General features: G+C 40.7%; 1 long non-coding RNA gene across 1 annotated transcript in view; it reads right to left on the bottom strand.

Annotated features, from left to right (window-relative positions):
• The window catches only part of LOC122793764, a 156,590-nt gene that overhangs the window by 53,986 nt on the left and 84,353 nt on the right, over positions 1-18,251 (bottom strand). Inside the window, exon 2 of the long non-coding RNA XR_006363531.1 lies at positions 349-523. This is a non-coding gene — a long non-coding RNA (uncharacterized LOC122793764). The remainder of the gene's footprint in view (positions 1-348; positions 524-18,251) is intronic.

Here is an 18,251-nt window from a genome sequence, read left to right as displayed (position 1 = left end):
CATGCTGTTTTGTTCAGGTGTTCCGTATCAGATATGCAAATAACTTATGAGCAGTAACATCAGCACTTTCTTTACAGTGAGAGGATTATCTTCAGTGTTCCTCTAATGCACTTTTATTTCTTGCACAACACCAAAAACTTTATCCACATTACTGCACAAAACAATCGGATCAAGTAGATGGCTTTTGGCAAGTGAAGAAGTAATTATTGTGCACGGTAATGATTCTACCATATACAGTACAGATAATATGCTGTCTCTGTAGGCAGGAAAACCAGTAACATTATTTTTTTCCTGGACAACTCACATAAGTCGTGTACCTTGTTCTATAATTATCATTATTTTTCTTACCCCTGTGGAAGATGAACAGTTAGTGTGGTGAATACATTTCTGACACTCCGTTTAAATTGCTCTCTTTTGTCTTCTGGAACATATGTATCCTGTGAAGATATTTTGCAGTTGACCAGCTTCATTAGTGAAGAAAATATTCTCTGAATTTCCGGCCTGAGTGCATTGTAGTAGATGTCTGTATACATAAAATGAAATAAATCAGAGAGCTGCTGTGGCAGTGGTGAAATGTGAATGTATGTTTGTCTCAAATAAACCATGAATGCTGTGGTAAAGATTCCACAAGATGTTTAATGTCATTTGCAGACATCAAGAGATTTTACAAATGTGAGGTATAGTGTACATTTAATATATTACTAGAAGTGATCAGGATGGAAAAATTGAAAGTGGATTTTAGGTCAGGACAGACTTCAAACAGCATTATCATTGGCATGGATCAGTCTGATACTGCTCTGGGTATTTGGTACATTAATGGAAACATATGGGTCTATTGTTTTAGCAGTATAGAAAATGGAATCAAATCAGCCAGTAGTAGGATATTAGAAGATTTACAGATCTTCAATAATATATGACTGATATAAGGAAGGAATTCAAAGCAGTTCCTGCAATTCTTAAAGAATTCTTTATAATGCCTCTTCTCAAAAAAGTACATAAGAGGGTTTTGTCAAGGACTGTGTTGCATGCTGCATACATTTATATGAATATATTTATATTACTGACATAGAAATAAAAGAATTCTCAATGGGCTGATTAGCACAGCTAGTTTGAAAAGGGAGCCAGGCCACCTAGTACAGTAACATGCATCTAGCACATGCACTCCTCTCTTATCTCCATGCCCCAGGCTCTCTATTCCCCCTAATACAGACACATGCAGTGTTCTCCCAGTCAAACCACCCCAGACACTGTTGACTATCTGTGAAAAATAGAACTTTTTCTTGTTACACCACCCTTACTGTGCTTCAGTACCAAGTACAGCAAGTTCTTCAGTGACAAGCTCCTCCCACCTCCACTCTTGTTGCTATTTCCCCAGTACTCTTCATTTTATAGGCACAGCTTTCCTGCCTTTGTTCTGCAGTTACACTGAAAGTACACTATCAATGTGATCATAATCCACACACATCACAGTTTTCAGGCTTCAGCACTTACATCTCTCGTACCTTTCAAATATGTTCACTCCATTGTGACATTGTGAAGTAAACTATACTGAATCACTCTTTCTTCAAGGCATAACCTTTTGCAATTGAGTGAATTCAAGCATATTTACAAAGTTAAATCTAGTTTTGGTATTGTGTGAGCAATATACTCCTACTATATAGCATAAATGTAGTGTAAGACCTTTCTTTTCTTGCAATACTATCCATTTTCTGAATTTTCCGCAGTTAATGTAAGATGGTGGGTAGCAGATGTCATACCAGCCTGTCTGTGGCATGACAGCATTTCCAAACTGACAGCTTCATACTTTCCTGGTTGCACAACCCTCCATAGCTATTATTTCTGCTATTGAGATATACATGGCATGCCAATGACACAGGGATCAGTTTGGATTGATAGTCCAGAACATACCGTGTCTCTAATCTGCAACCAGTCGCTTCTTATGTGAGGAAATTAACAAAATCCTTTGTGCAGCATTAAGCATTTTCTTACATCTAACAGCCATCATCATCTGGATGGCATGCATTTCAACAAAGCAAACATGAATTAATATGACTTGTGTTTTGATTGCAAATATGTATTTACTGAGTACAGCTACAGCATAGATGAATTTTAAGTCGATTAAGCAACAAAATCTGCTAATGACAGCACATACATAAAAATGTTTACAACATAAGACTACAGCTGATACAGCATATCCAGGTATTGCAGCTGATATCCTGTAAATTCACCCCTTGTCTCATGATCTTCCTACTGTAAACAGATATTCTTTTCCTCATTGCTGGTTTTATATTTGTCAGTTATGTTTAGATATTGTTTCTGTTTCAATCCTCCACACATATCCTTGCTGTATTCTTTCAGTTGTATTCTTTCAGTAGTTTGTGCAATTTTTTTTTTTGGATAAATTCGTTTTCTATCCATTTGTTTTTAACCTATGTGGAATACATTCACTATCACTCCAGTATCTCAGACAATAAAATAGTTATGTACTCACTATAAAGTTCCATCTGTGTTGTCCATTTTCATTTTTTCCTCACATATGGGTTTGGATTTAAATCCTCGGATCCGACTCGGCCATTGCAACAGCTCATGGCAACCAAAAAGCTCTCAAGCACCCTACCCTACCCACAGTGCCTCACTCCTAATCACCTCAGGTCTTGTTTGCTTATAATCACAGAAAATAATAGAATATGAAATTACCTCAATCAAGGGTAAGACCATTTCTGGCTTGAACAATAGCCAATAAACAAATTTAGCTCAACTCACTCATCCAGAAACCAAAAAAGGAAACATGAGGATGGTAGGTGGGATTGTGGAGGAAAATGAAAATGGGCAACACAGACAGAATGTTATGGTGAGTACATGACTATTTTATCTGATGTTGTCAATTTTCATTTTATCCTCACATATGGGACAGAGTCCCCAGTTACCTTTTTTTCTGGGTGGCCTTATGGAAGGATATTCTTCAGAACCATTGAACCAAAGGAGGCTCTACCTATAGAGATCAAATCTAGCTTGTAATGAGTAATGAAGGTATGAGGAGTAACCCATGTTGCTGTGCAAATCTCATCCATGGACATTCTAGACTGAAAAACTAAAGAGGTGGCCACTGCTCTAGTAGAGTGAGCTTGAACAGGTTTTGGTAGCTCTACACAGCACAGTGGTGCAGTAGTAGCATTGTCACATCACAGCAAGAGGTTCTCTAGTTCAGTTCTTGGCTGGGGTGCCTTCTGTGTGGAGTCTGTATGTCCTCCCTGCATTCAAGTGGGGTTCCACCAGGTGCTCCGGTTTCCTCCCATGTTTACAAAGATATGCATCTGGAGTGTTTATCCCCGGGCCTCCACTGAAAATTGGCTTTGTTTCAAGTGGGACTTTCCCAGTAAACAAATATTAAATAAATAAAATAAATACACCTTGACTTTTGTAAATTATAAGATATGCAGTAATTAATCTATTTAGCCAGAGTCACCTTGGTCACTGGAAGACCCAATCTATTTTCTGAAAGGAGACAAATAATTGACTGTTTTCTTATGTCCATTGTTCTATGAAGGTAAAAACATAGTTGTCTATGAACATCTATTAAATGTAACATAAATTCACCTATATTGGTGAAGTTTGGGAAGACAACTGGCAGATTAATGGATTTGTTAATCATATTTTCTGAAACTATTTTTGGTAAGAATGAAGGATTAGCATGCAAAATGACTCTGACCTTGCCATTTCACACAGAGCTAATCGGAGGAAGGGCACTGAGCAAAACTCTGATCTGTGATATATAACATTAAGTGTCCTGTTTTTTTGCTAATTTTTACTAGTTATTTATAGCACTTTTATTGTCTGCTGCATACTTTTTTATTGTATTTTATAGCTATAAACTAATCTGCACAGTTGTAATAAAATTGTCTGCCTCACAGGGCCTGATAAATAAGGTTTTTGCTGTCACACTGTTTGTAAATCTTTTCTAGCTAGTTTTACTGTGTGTGAGGTATTAACTGGAAATGTTCTCCATTTGTTAAACATCTGTTTGTGTTTATTTGTTCTGATTTCCTGCCAAGGAGTGTATCATATAACTGATTTAGTTTCCCACCTTCCCTCCCTATTGGTGTCTTGTTCTTATACTTGGTGGCTTTGCAGTTGCTCGACCCTACTGTAAATTTGATCTGGGACACTCCTCCCAGTCTAGTGTCATTAGCTCATTCTACCTAATAGAGAAAGAACATTTGAGAAGGCCAACCCACTTAGTTTCTTAACCTTGAATTATCTTCTGCTCCTCCTTTCTCCCTTTCCACTTTACTAAAAAAAAAAATCTAAGCTTGTTTCCTCCTGCCTTTCCTGTAACTAGTCTAGTCCAGATACAGATTTGCTGTATCCAGGACTATTTGTAAACTTCTGAGCCCCCGCAAGCCTTTCTGTGTTGGAGGGAAGCCTTCTAGCTTATCAATGGGAGTGGTGAGCACTAGGTAGCCTATCTATCACAAGAGTAGTGGTTTCTGGCTACAGAAAGTGTAGTATATTGGGCCATTTAGCCAGTGTTTCCATATATTCCAACTTTCTGGTTTAAAAGCCTGCATTTGCACTTTTCCTGCCTTTCCTGTAACTAGTCTAGTCCAGATACAGATTTGCTGTATCCAGGACTATATGTAAGCTTCTGAGCCCATCAAGCCTTTCTGTGTTGGAAGGAAGCTTTCTAGCTTATCAAGTGGGAGTGGTAAGCATTAGGTAGCCTATCTACCACAAGAGGAGTGGTTTCTGGCCCAGAAATTGTAGTTTATTGGCTGTTTGGGCAGTTTTTCCATCTCTTTCAACTTTCTGGTTAAAACCCCCCATTTGCACTTGTCTCCCACCTTTCCTGTAACTAGTCTGGTCCAGATACAGATTTGCTGTATCCAGGACTGTTTGTAAGCTTCTGAGCAGTGCCAGAGTCTGCTCTTCAATTTTTCCCTTAGATCTACTAGTTCTCTCCTTTCCTGCACTTTTACTAGCTTGTTAGTCTAGCACTTTACCAGACTTCTTGTAGCAATTATTGTAGCACACAAAAGTGCTACCAACACTAACCATTCTACAAAGAAACAGCTCCAGTACTTATTATCAATGGCCACCCCTCCAGGCATGTCTAAAGGTCAGTTCCCTGTGCATTCTCCTATTAACCTGATGAACTTGGGCATCCTGAGGCAAAGTAGTAACTGCCTCATGTACACTGACAACCCTGTCCTCTTGCCTCCCAACACTCAGTCTTGTGAGAGATGCTCTTATATCCAAATTGGAAGCCACACACTCTCCAGCCAAGACCGGAATAGCTGGTCAAGAGGAGAAGGCCAACACTTGCACCACACCACATGGAACACATATTCCTCCGGAACACACACCAGCACTGCCTTCACATAAAAACATAAATCGCACACCCACCTTCATAGAGGCACTCAATAAAAATCTACCCAAACAGCAGAAATCTCCAAGGCAGAAATGCACTCAACCACCACAACACTATTCATGAGACACATAACTCTCCTAAACAGTGTGCCACTCAACCAAAGCCCCTATGGCAGAACAGCTTGCCCAACATACTAGTCATAGGGTGACTCAACAGTGAGGCACACTCATGTCCCACTCACTAGGTTGAATAAGAAGAAGTCAGCTGCCTGTCAGGTGCAGGATCCACCACATAACGCATGTACTCAGGTCCCTCAACAACAGGTACAAATATGACTCTGTCATTGTACATGTGGGCGTGAATGACCTGAGACATACCTCCCTGGACTACATGAAAAAGACATGGAGGAGCTCTTGAATTATGTAGCCCAGGTGGGTATTACCCTAGCCCTTAGCAGCACCCTATCATCACCCAGAATGATACTACAGTACAAGCAGAAAATGATTGATTTCATCAATTGGCTAAGTTTCTGGTGTCATTCTAAGGGGATCCAGTATCTGTCTGCCTGGGATGACATGATTGACAGATCTCGATGCTTTTCCAGAGATGGCTTACATCTGTCACCCCTGGGCTTCCGGATACTGGCCAAGGCTGTTGCCACCCCTATAGTGCCTTTTTTTAGGTGGTGTTCCAAAGACCAAATTACCACCATAACAGCTACAAACAAATTAAATCTGAGGGTCATGCTGCTCAACGCTAGAAGTCTAAATCTCAAAATGCACTCACTCAAACCACTCCTTAAAATGGAGAACATCGGTATTTGTGCCATAACAGAGACCTAGTTCAAGGCAGCAGAAACCACCCCTGCACTACCAGGCTATATCTCATTCCACACCTTTCGGCCCCAGAACTTGTAACCAAGCTCCAAAGCTGGTGGCATTTCCATATTCATAAAGAATGCACACAGATCCAGACTAGTAGCCCAACATAACTCATCTAAGATACTTCAGGTGCAGCTAACATTGAGTAAGACAGCAATTCAGGTCGTAGCCTGCTATAGGTCCCCAACCATGTCCCAAGACTCACACTCCATGTTCCTAAGCACCTTGGAGAATATTAAGGTCCAACATAACACTCTCATACTGGGCTACTTCAACTACGCCTCTATTAACTGGGAAAACTACTCATATACCAATACACTTGCCCAACATTTCCTGGAATTCATTAATTCCAATGCCTTGGACCAGCTCATTCTTACCCCCACTAGAGGTAGCAACATCCCTGACCTAGTCATTACTAACATGGCGACCATTGCTCTACACCATTAGTCAACTCCTCCCTGGTTAGATCCGACAATAAACTAATCACGTTGGACATCCACATCCCTCCCACCCCCCTGCAAAGGTAACCACCATGAAAAACTTCTTCAAAGCTAACTTTGGGCTCCTAAAAACAGAGGTGGCTAACTTCATGGCACCCATGCAAATGGAGATCAGTTGCATGACAGCCGAATCAAACACCAATGCACTGTACGAACATGTACACAAATGCATGGATCTCACCATACCCAACAGAACCAAGACGTTCTCCTCCAAAAAAAGGAAGCCAATCTGGTGGTGCCCTGCCATAAACAAACTCTACAACAGAAGGAGTAAACTGATGTGGAATAAGGTAAAGTCCCAAGACTGGAAAAACTCCCTTATCAGCCTCAAAAAAAGTTGAGCTCTCTCATCAAATCCTCTAAAGCTAGCTATGAAAACAGAATTGCAGCAGGTGGTAAAGAAAACCACAAGGCCTTCTATAGTTATGTAAAGAATCTCCATGGAAATACCCAGATTTGCTCTGAATTACTGCACAATGGTACCTTCTATACCTTGCCAACAGACATTGTCAATATACTGGCTGACAGTTTCAGTGCCAAATTTACACCCTCCCCCCACAAGGGATCAGTTACAATACTAGTAGATTACCAGGCACCCAGTATTACTGCTGCATAGGTTAAAACAGCACTGTCCAAGGCCAGGAATACAGTTTTTATGGGACCTGAAAATATCCCTGGCTGTGTTCTACATGAACTACAGAGTGATGTGACCCCTCACTTGTGTGTCCAATCACAGCTTCCTCTCAGGCTTTGTCTCTACCAAATGGTGCACTGCTACAATCATCCCTCTCCACAAAGGAAGAGCAACTACAGTCCCTAGGAACTATTGCCCCATTAGCCTGATAAGTCTGATATGCCAAGCTATGGAACACATCATCATGGACCTAATAAACAAGGATATAGGGAATCTACAAACTCTGGATCTCACACAGTTTGGTTTTGTGAAGGGTAGATCATGCCTGCTCAACTTGGTCAATTTCTTTGAGTCAGTCACCAGAGCTGTGGATGAAGACAAGTGGTTCCTATGGCCTACCTTGATCTGGCCAAGGCCTTTGATGCCATTCCCCACTCAGGAACCATAGAAAAACTCACTAAGCTAGGCATCAACCCCTGTATCACTAAATGGGTTGCAAACTGGCTCACAGGTAGAACCCACAGTATGAAAGTAGCTGACTCTAAGTCAGACTGATGACCAGTCATAAATGCAGTCCCACAGGATTCAGTCCTGTGTCCTCTCCTGTTTGGTATCTAGTTCTCTGACGACCAGGCCAACATGAAGGGACTTTGGCTGACAAAGTTTGTAGATGATTGCAAGTTGGGAGCTATTATTCCCCCGAGTGATGTTGACATCCTACAGAAAGACATCACTGAGACCAATGACTGGTGTCAGAACTATGGCCTTAAGCTCAATGCCAAAAAAATGTGTCATCACCCCCTTTGGGAAAAACATGGTTCCCATGAATTACCACATAGATGGTAGTCCACTGAATGCAGAAGGCATTATAAGAGATCTGGGAACACAGGTTGACAGCAACCTCTCTTTTGACCACCACATTGCCACTGTGGTCAGAAAGTACTTCTATGTGGCACATCTCATTACTGAGGGTTTTGCATTCAGGAAGAAAGAGGTCATTGTCTCCTCTAATCTTCCCTCATTAGGCCAGTCATTGAGTACAATGCCTCATTTGGCATGTACCTCACTAAACACCTGCAAGGACTGGAGTGGCCACAAACGTACCTCACAAAGAGGAACCTAGGCCTTAAACATTTGTCCTATATGGACGGACTAAAAAAACTAACTATTCTCTGTCTCATATCGCCTACTTAGAGGTGATCTCTGCATGACTTACAAAGCCATGTCTGATCCAGCTCTGTTAGAAATGCTACATCTAAAGAAGTCCCAATCCCTTCTCCACACACACTCCAGAGACCTCAACCTCATTACCACAATCAATAGAACATGCTGGAGGGATAGGTTCATAGCCCAGAGACTGCCCATGCTATGGAATTGACTTCCCATACATGTCAAGCAGAGATCCTCACTGGCCCTCCTCAAGAGAAATCTTGATGAGTGGATGGGAAATAGAAAATTCACCCCAGGGATCACTCCAGTGGCTTTACTCGACAGAGGCAATAGGAACTAAGGTCATATGGCACGATGCCAGGGTAATCCTATGGGCTAGGTTTGTAAAGGCCAAAGGGCCATTAGCGTAGTACACACCTATGAACCTATTAAAGATCAAATATGGCAGTGGGGGTGATAAGGCCTGAATCTCTGAAATACTCCTTGCAGACATGATGGCTACCAAAAATATGGTTTTCCTATAGAGAAACTTAAGTTGACAGGTAGCCACTAATTCAAAGGGGGGTTGTATAATTTTCTGTACTATCAAATCTAAGTCCCAAGGTGGTGAAGTGTCTTTATAAGGGGGCTTAAATAAAAGAGTTCATCTCAAGAAACCTTTGAATAGCTTATGTTAAGCGAGGGAGGAACCATCAAATCCAATGTGAAAGTTAGAAATTGCAGCTAGCTGCACTTTTATTGTAGAATAAGCTGCCCCCTTATTAAACAACTGCACTAAAAACTCTAAAATAATGTGGATAGGAGATGAGAAAGGATCTACATTGGTTTGTTGAGGCCAGTGTATGAATCTCCTCCATTTACTGTTATGCAACTTTCATGTGGATGGCTTATAGGAGGATAGTAGAATACAGTGCACTGGTGAAGAGAGCATAGGTTGTCTGGCTATCAGCAGAATTGGAGATACCAAGCTGTCAGCTTGAGACTGAGAATGTTCTGATAAGGCATGCCTGTTGGGTGCAACAGGAGGTCTGAAATTGGATCCAGAATCCAAGGTTTCCTCCATAGGTTAGGCCAAAGAAAGGGAAACCAAATTTGTCTGGCCCAATACGGGGCACTGAGGATTACTTCTTTCATCAAACTGTTCACTTTCTGAAGAAATTTGGGAATTAATGGGGTTGGGGAAAAGGTATATAATAGACTGAGAGGCCAATTGTGAGTGAGAGGTTCTGTTGGAGACTTTCCGGTCGAGAGGATCAGGCCAAAGTAGCTGCTGCATTTGTTGTTTAGAGGGGATGCAAAGTGGTCGCAGCAAGGCTGCCTCTACTTGTGGAATATCTCTTCCATCACTTTCTGATTGAGGGATTACTCATGAGGCATTATGATGGACCTGCTCAATTTGTCCGCTATCTCATTTGACTTCCCCAGAATGTGTGTTAATGTCAGACAGTGGTTGAAAGAGATCACCCACTGCCACACTCTGACCACTTCTCAAAATAAGGGATATGATCTGGATCTCCCTTGCTTGCTGATGTACCAGACTGCAGACATGTCTGACTGAATCGCAACTGTCCCACAAGGAAGAGCATTATGAAAGGCTTGCAATACTAGTAGCACTGCTCTCATCTGCAGGACATTCACGTGTGCTCCCTCCATCCTATCTGGGAACCATCCACAGTCACTGTGGCTTTGGGGAGCAGGGGGACAAAGGAGCAACCTTGAATAAGCTGCTCCAAGTGAATCCACCATGATAGATCCCTCTTGCAAGTGTTCATAATCTTTATTGTGGCTGACATGGGTTAGTGAAGAATAGACCACTGTACCGCAAGAAGCCACTGTAATACTCTCATGTGGAATCTGGCTAGTGGAACTAGTATTATTGCTGCTGCCATAGAACCCAATGTTTGAAGTACTGTTCAAGCTGACATCCTTGAATTTTCTAGTGACTTCCTGACTTGATCTCTTATGGTCACCACTCTTGATGATGGAAGATGTGCTACCATTTAAATTGTGTTTATGTTTGCTCCTTTGAAGTTCAATTCTTGAGAAGGGTCTAGATTTGACTTTTTGTAATTTACTGTAATACCTAATGAAAAACAAATTTGAAGAGCCATGTCTTTTGCTTCTAGCAGTAGATGGCTGGTCGGGACATTGATGAGCCAGTCATCTAGATATGGAGACACCCAGAATCCTTGCTGTCTTAAGTGAGCTGCTACTACTGCCATACATTTGATGATCTCTCTGGGGGCTGTAGTGAGGCCAAATGGCAGTACTCTGAACTGGTAGTGACTGGTTCCCAGCCAGAAGTGCAAATGACTTCTGAATGAATATGGTAGTACTCATCCTGAAGGTCTATTGAGCACATCCAATCATCCTTTCCCAATAATGGAGGGATAGACTGAACTGTGACCATCTGGAACTTGCTCCACCGAACTGATGATTTGTTTAGTCTGATGAGATCCAAAATTAGTCTCCTGTCCCCTGTCGTTTTTGGTACCAAAAAGAACCTTGAGTAAGTACCGGATCCTCTCTGGTCCAGCGGGACTTCTTGGATGACTCTTTTGTCTAGCAGCTTTTGTATCTGTACAGCTACTTGCTTCCTTTGACTGGGTGGAACATCGAAGAGCTTTTTGCTTTGAGGTGGTGGATGGAAAAAGGGAATATAGTATCCTCTGGATATTATACTCTGCACCCATTTGTCATTTTTTATTTTTACCCGGTGTCTCAGGAGCAAAGATTGTCAACCCCTGATTGCTTCCAGAGAACAGCAATCAGGCCTCCATTCAGGAGTACTGGAAGGGTTTCCCAAAGAATGTATCTCTGGACCCTTGATTATTCTGAACACTCCTGCCATGATGGCAGTGTCTTCCATCATTGTTCCATCCTCTGCTTCTGGGGGAACTTTCACCACATGTTTGAGGAAGGACCCTTGTTATTTTCTGAACCACATTTTTCCTCTGCTCCTCTGATTTTTTGAATATGGTCCCTGAGGGATGGAAAAATGAATGCACACAGTAAAAAGGGTTTTCCCATCTTTCTCACACCTTGACAGTGTATCTCTAACCTTCTGGGAAAATAGGGAAGTGCCACCAAATGGAGTGCTAATGAACAAAGACTTAAAGGGCTCAGCAAATTCGTACAAGAACATGTAGGCCTGTCTCTTCATAGAGGTACCTGAACCTGCAGCTCTATTCGCTGGTTCACCTGCATGTGAGATAAGCCTCATGGAGGAGTTTGCAGTGGAATTCAGGGTGGCCAGCTATGAGGTAATGGAAGCCTGTACCTCTTCAGACACAGCTCCTGAAATAGTATCTGAGAGCTCCTTGATCAGATCCCTCTGAAATCTGGTAAAATGAGAAAGATAATTCAGGGACCTAATGGCCAAAATTGCTGAAAAGAACACATGCTTCCCATATCTATCCATCATCCTGGAATCCTTATCTGGAAGATGGGGAGTAGAGCTCTCTTCCACAAGTTCTTTCTTCATGGCTGCCGCCGCGACCATGGTATCTACTAGAACACCTCTAGACTTAATTTTTTTATCTTCAGGCCCTGTTATTATTTTATTTGTTCTCCAGGGGTTGGTTCAATGGAGTCTGCAGCCTCTTACTCCAGCTGAGAGATCAACTCAATGAGCTTATCAGTGTGAGGTCACCCAGGACATAATTGGTCAGGATCCAAAGCCGCCAGGTACATTGACTCCTCCGATGAGTCAGTAGCCTCAGTGACAGATTCCATCATGGAGTCTAGGTGTTTACTCTTACACTTCCTCTTCTAATGAACCTCCTCCATGGGGAGCTCCAGGGAGGCATTGGAAGAGGAGAGGGAACTCTCACTGGTAGTCTGGGGTTTCTGGGCCCACTGTCCCTTTGGGAAATCTAGTCGAGACACTGGGTGCTGGGTTTGCAAGGTTGAAGACTGCAGATCTGCAAATACTGCCTGTTTTGCTGAGGCAGACATAGCATTCTCCAAGGCCTTGAAAGGTGGCTGTCCCTGAGAAATAGAGGGAGCCCGATCTGAGAGGTCATGCCTCCAGATCCCGGCACTCTTGTATCCAAAAGACAGTGCTTCCAAGACTGGAGTCAGGGCTAGGCTGATCTGAGTTGAGGTTCCATGATGTAGAAATGGTTTCAGAGCCAAATCCACCATCCCAGACCTTACTGGGTTGCTAAGATCCTGAGAGCCCCCTGGCTTTGAGTGGTCCAAGAAACTCTGAGCAGAAGTCTGAGCTGAGGTAGGGAAGGTCCTCAGATCTGACTCAGACAATATTGGGTGGATTGGATTGAAAAGTTCTGAAACTTTTAAGGAAGTCAGAGGAGGATTCAGAAGAGGGGGAGAAGAGACTCTAAACTCCTGACCCTAAGTGGTAGAATCCAAAGGGAACCTTGCAGGCCCTGGACCCAGAGGGTCTACTTGTCCATCCTCTCCACATCATCTTCTATGAGGTCTCTGGTTGAGCGAGTTGAAGATGTCAGTGCTGACTTTGGTCTCTCCAGGAAGGGAGAAGGTATTCTGGATGGCACAGGGTCAATAAAAGGAGAGTACAGAGTCCTAAGCAAAGACTGAATTGGTTTGAAGGGGCTCCCCAAGGGATCCAACAGCAACCAATCTGACCTATCCTTTGGAGTACAGATGCTCAGATCCAAAGCTGCTTGATCTGATGGAAGAGTCCTTGAAGTCTTCAGATCCAAAAATCCCTTAGGATTCAACAGTTTAGCCATCTTTGTAGAATGCTCTGATGGAACCTTTGGAGCAGAGCAAGGCCTCTTCCTAGCCTTTGTTACTATGGACATTGTATCCTTGTTCATGGTCATACCAAATCAATGGGGTATTGACAGCATTAGTGAACTGTTGCATAGCAGGGGGGTTCAAGGTGAAAAAATATGCTTGATTCATTGCTTATTGGACATTATTCTAAGTAACAATGTTTTTATGTTCAGTGATGAATACTACATTCAAAAGGTTGGCATGGCGATGGGCACAGCCTGTGCCAATAGCTATGCCAACCTTTCATTGGTGCAATGGGAAACAGAGTTTATACCCTCTAACATGACCTATGCCAACTCTGTCTTGTGGTATACTAGGCTTGTGGATGATATTTTTTTATTATGGAAAGGAACTGAGACACAATTAAGAGAGTTTATCCACTATCTCAATACGACCACTGATTTTCTGAGATTTACATACAAATATAGTTCACAACAGATGGAGTTTTTAGATGTGACTGTTAGTAAGCATTCACTCAATACTGTTAAAACTAGTTTGTATAGGAAACTAGTTAGAAAGAATAACCTATTACACAATACAGTTATGCACCCGAACCATTGCAAACGTAATATAATAAAAGGACAGGTGGTCAGGTTGATGAGATTACATAATGATGATGTAGAGCTGAATTCAGCTCTAGAGTCCATTAAACTGGATTTTATAGAAAGGGGCTATAAAAGTAAAGATATAGATAGGTACATTAAAGAGGCATGGAAAGATAGACATAACAGGTGTAAACCATATTTTACCAACAATGCAACAGTATGTGATCCACATGTAGGTAGTGTTGTTGAGAGTAGTGAGATGCCACGATATATCACTAATGAGAGTAGTAATGACTTCAGAATAACTCTGACATATGCTAGTAATATAAATATGATCTGCAATGTCATCAATAAGAACTGGAATATACTATCTACGTTGGATGGGTTGAAGGGAATAGTAGGAGACAAACCTAAGTTTAGCTTTAGAAATAATAAGATCCAAAAGAACCATCTTTGTTGCAAATCTAGTTTAAATAGGACTACTCTTAGATCAGATAGAGTAGGTACATATACATGCAGGAGTTGTATTGCCTGCACATATATACACACAGGTGCTAACTTTGTACACCCTAAGCTAGGCTTTAGAATAGAGTCCTCTCATTATGCTGACTGTAAAACAGTCAATGTAATATATTTGAGCTATTGTGTTAAATGTTTTTCATATTGTATTGGCATGACTAATCGGCAGTTTAAAGACAGGATACTTGAACATATGAGGGATATAAGAAATAACAAGGAAAGCAGTGCCCTGGCTATGCACACCAAGAATGAAGGTAGTGAGCATATGTTTAAGTTTCTGGTCTTGGAAATACTTGCAGTCAGGAAAAGGGGAGGAGACATGAGGAATATTATTGAGGCAGCTGAACAAAAATGGATTATGTTACTGTGCGCTGATAAAGTGCCTGGTTTGAATAATATGGTCTCCATTAAACCTTTCCTGAAAGTGAGACAGTTGAGACACTAGTGCTTTTAGCTTATGTATGTTGTGATGTTTAAAACTGTTAAATATGGCTTCATATAAGTTAATTGTTTTCAATTGAAGTAATTAATATTAATTGGAGTGCTATTTAATGTGGTTGTTTTAAGTCATTTTTGTCTAAGTCTGATGAAGAGGTGAACCCTTGAAAGCGCTTACTTGCAATAAATTGGATATTCTGCTGTGTTACATACAGTGCTACTGTTTTTTCTCATTTGCTTCTTTTTGCTCTGGTTGTTTTATTGCCTGAGGCCATATTTTTTGCTGATTCTCTTCCTAGCCTTGTCTGACGTTATAGAGGACAGGGAGGAAGGTAGGCTAGACTGTTCAGACTTGGATGAATCTCTTTTCTTATGTTTTTTGTTGGTGCCAGAAATGGCCTCCCCAGAAGAGGTAGGCAACATACCTTTCAAAATGAGTTTATTAGGGTGTTGAATGAGGGCCCAGTGTTTGAACACTTTACAAATGTCATATTCCTCCTGTAAGTGGAGTGGGCCTAGACAATAAATGTAGAGCTCATGTGAGTCATTTAAGGGAATTTTGTGACCACGTTTGGAGCACTTTTTAAAGTCAACTGGCTTATCTGTCTTCTCAGCCATAATCAAAAAAATTAAACTAACAAGGAAAACTGTTTTTTTTTTTTTTGAACAAGGTAGAAGAAAAAAAGGCGAAAAAGAGACAAAGAGACTACTTATAATGGTAGTTCAGATGTACTGCAGTATGGGGAAAAAGGAGAACTAGGCAACCACAAAGAAAGGTGGTAGACATAAAAAAACTGTTAACAATAGTAGTGAAAAAGTTCCTTACTACAAGACAGAAGACAAAACTAGTGAAAAGAATAAGGATAAGATGACACAGATAAGGTTTAAGTCTGTTTAATTTCGTAAAAAATAGCAAAATAGCAAAAATGTATTTAACTGCCAGAGAGCTAATGGAAGGACCATGTCTTCATGAAGTGGCAAATAAGATTTGAGGTGATTGGGAGAATGGAATTGTGGGTAGCGTAGGGTGCTCGAGAGCTTTTTGGTTGCCACGAGCTGTTGCAATGGCTGAGTCAGATTCAAGGGTTCAGATATGAACCCATATGTGAGGAAAAAATGAAAATTGACAACATCAGATCTTAATTTTTCCTCCCCTTTATCCACTTAATTACCTTGGTAACATTTTTGAGTACTAACAATAGCAATTTTACTTCTCTGGTTCTATATGGTCTCTAGAACTAATTGCAGCATTCCAAACATGCTCTTCCTAGAGATCTACAGAATAACATAGTCACCGCTATACCTCCAGATTCTATGCAGCTGGATCTGCATCTCAGCATACTGCTGGCCTTGGCTTTTCCTTTTTCATTGTGTTCCTGGTATTTAATCAAGCAAATAAGTATTAAGCAATATTTTTCTTTCTATTTTGTTTTAAGCTAGAATCTTTCTAAGACTACATACTGTAGCTGGATCATTGCTGCCCAGATTTACCTATTCCTCACTATTGCAATTTAGCTTTTATTGCATTTTGAGGGATTTTTAAAATCACTTGTTAAGCTGACTCCCTTGTCACCTATCATTGCCTCTTTGATGGTATCATCTGCAAAAAGGTTAATCTTCTTCTGAATGCCCAGCATTTTATCATATACAAACAATCTGAACAGCACAGGTCATAGAGCTAATTTATGCAAAACACTGCCATCCACATTATTATCTCTTGACAGTACCCCCCCTCATGTTTGACTGTTGTTTTCCTCATGTCAACTAATGCTTTACCCATCTAATGATTTTGTCACCTACACCTACATCTCTTAGTTGGATGAATAATTTGCTATGTGAAACATAGGTAAAGGCTTCATTGATGTTGTGGTATAAGATATTAACTGCCCCCACCATTGTACCACAGAAGTTTATCAAATGTAAAACTGTTCTATGTTATCTGACTAAAGGTTCAGTAGTAATTGTTTTCAAATACTCATCTGAGTTTTTATTTTGTTAAGGCATTTCTTAAAATCTGAGTTCTTCAAAATGTGAAATATCACATATAATGCTAACTGATGCCTGATGTTTTCATTTCTTGAGGTCGTAATGCCTGCTTTGACAATCAGTGTGAAGTCATAGATATTAAACGCAATTAATAATGCCCAACAGGGTGTATGTTATTGAGGAAATACCTGCCCAGGCATGTTCTGGGGCCTGACACCTCAGAGGTACGCAGACCTGTTTACAGCTGCTGCTAAGGATTGCTCGCATTCTTCACTCTTTCTCTCTTACACACACACACACACACACACACACACACACACACACACACACACACACACACACACACATCCAAATGTACACACACAGTCTGTTCTGGTTTCATGCACACATTCACTCACAGACATAGACAGAAACATAAACACACTCATACACATACACACATATACATACTTTTTTTCTGTTTCATTTATTTTTTTACACTCGCTAAACAGCAAAAGCACTGCTTAGTGAAATAGTAGCTCAAATGATCTCTCTCTCACACTCATACATGCATACACTTTCACACAAAGACACATATACAAACACTTGTTTTTATTTTATTGTACTTTTTATTTTATTTTACACTTGCTAAACAGCAAAAGAGCGGCCATTAGATTTTTTCAGCCTGAGCTCCAAGGTAGCTTGATACACTGCCGTGAATCATCAGACTCATTTTTCAGCAGGTATTACCTATAGATTAACACCCTTCAGGAGAATATTTGTTCTCCAATCAGGGTGCGATCTATAGGTCGCCCATTCTCTAATATACTTGTACCACATAAATGACATGACTGATAGATGAACTGCAGAATGGTTCATGCCATAAACGATGCACTAATTCCTAATTAAGAGAAATGTGCTATGGCAGTAGGAAAACAGACAGAATTAGAGAACCAGCATCTCTGCTCCTTGCCAAATGTTTTATTTATTAAAATAAAAAAAAAAATCCAAGGGAGAAAAATAGACAAAATGATTTAACCCACTATATGACTTCTATAACTTCTTCATTGTAATTTAAAAACATTCCAGTCAGCAATATATAGCTTAAGACTATATCACATGAGCAGAAATCTTTAAGAAAACCCTTAATACAGTATAATAAAATAAAATGGCAATGAAATTGAAAACTATAAATGACCTATGTATCACACTTGCTGTTCTGCCTAAATTAAATAAAAATAACAACTCCAAAAATGTCTTCAAAGTAAAGGTTTTAGGAATGAATGCATATAATAATGTGCATAATAAGTAAATCTTGTATAAGATCAGCAAAGGTTCATAGGTTCATAGGTGTATACTAGGCTGTCAACTACAGGGGCCTTTTTAAGCCTAGCCATGCATCCCAAATCTCTGACAAGTTTGGGTACCTTTGATAAATGTAAGTAGGGCTTCGGAGAGCTTGAAGAT

Source organism: Protopterus annectens, chromosome 2.part0, assembly GCF_019279795.1.
Source record: "Protopterus annectens isolate FY-2018-M chromosome 2.part0, PAN1.0, whole genome shotgun sequence".
Taxonomy (NCBI): domain Eukaryota; kingdom Metazoa; phylum Chordata; order Ceratodontiformes; family Protopteridae; genus Protopterus; species Protopterus annectens.
This window is presented reverse-complemented; position numbering and strand designations above follow the sequence as displayed.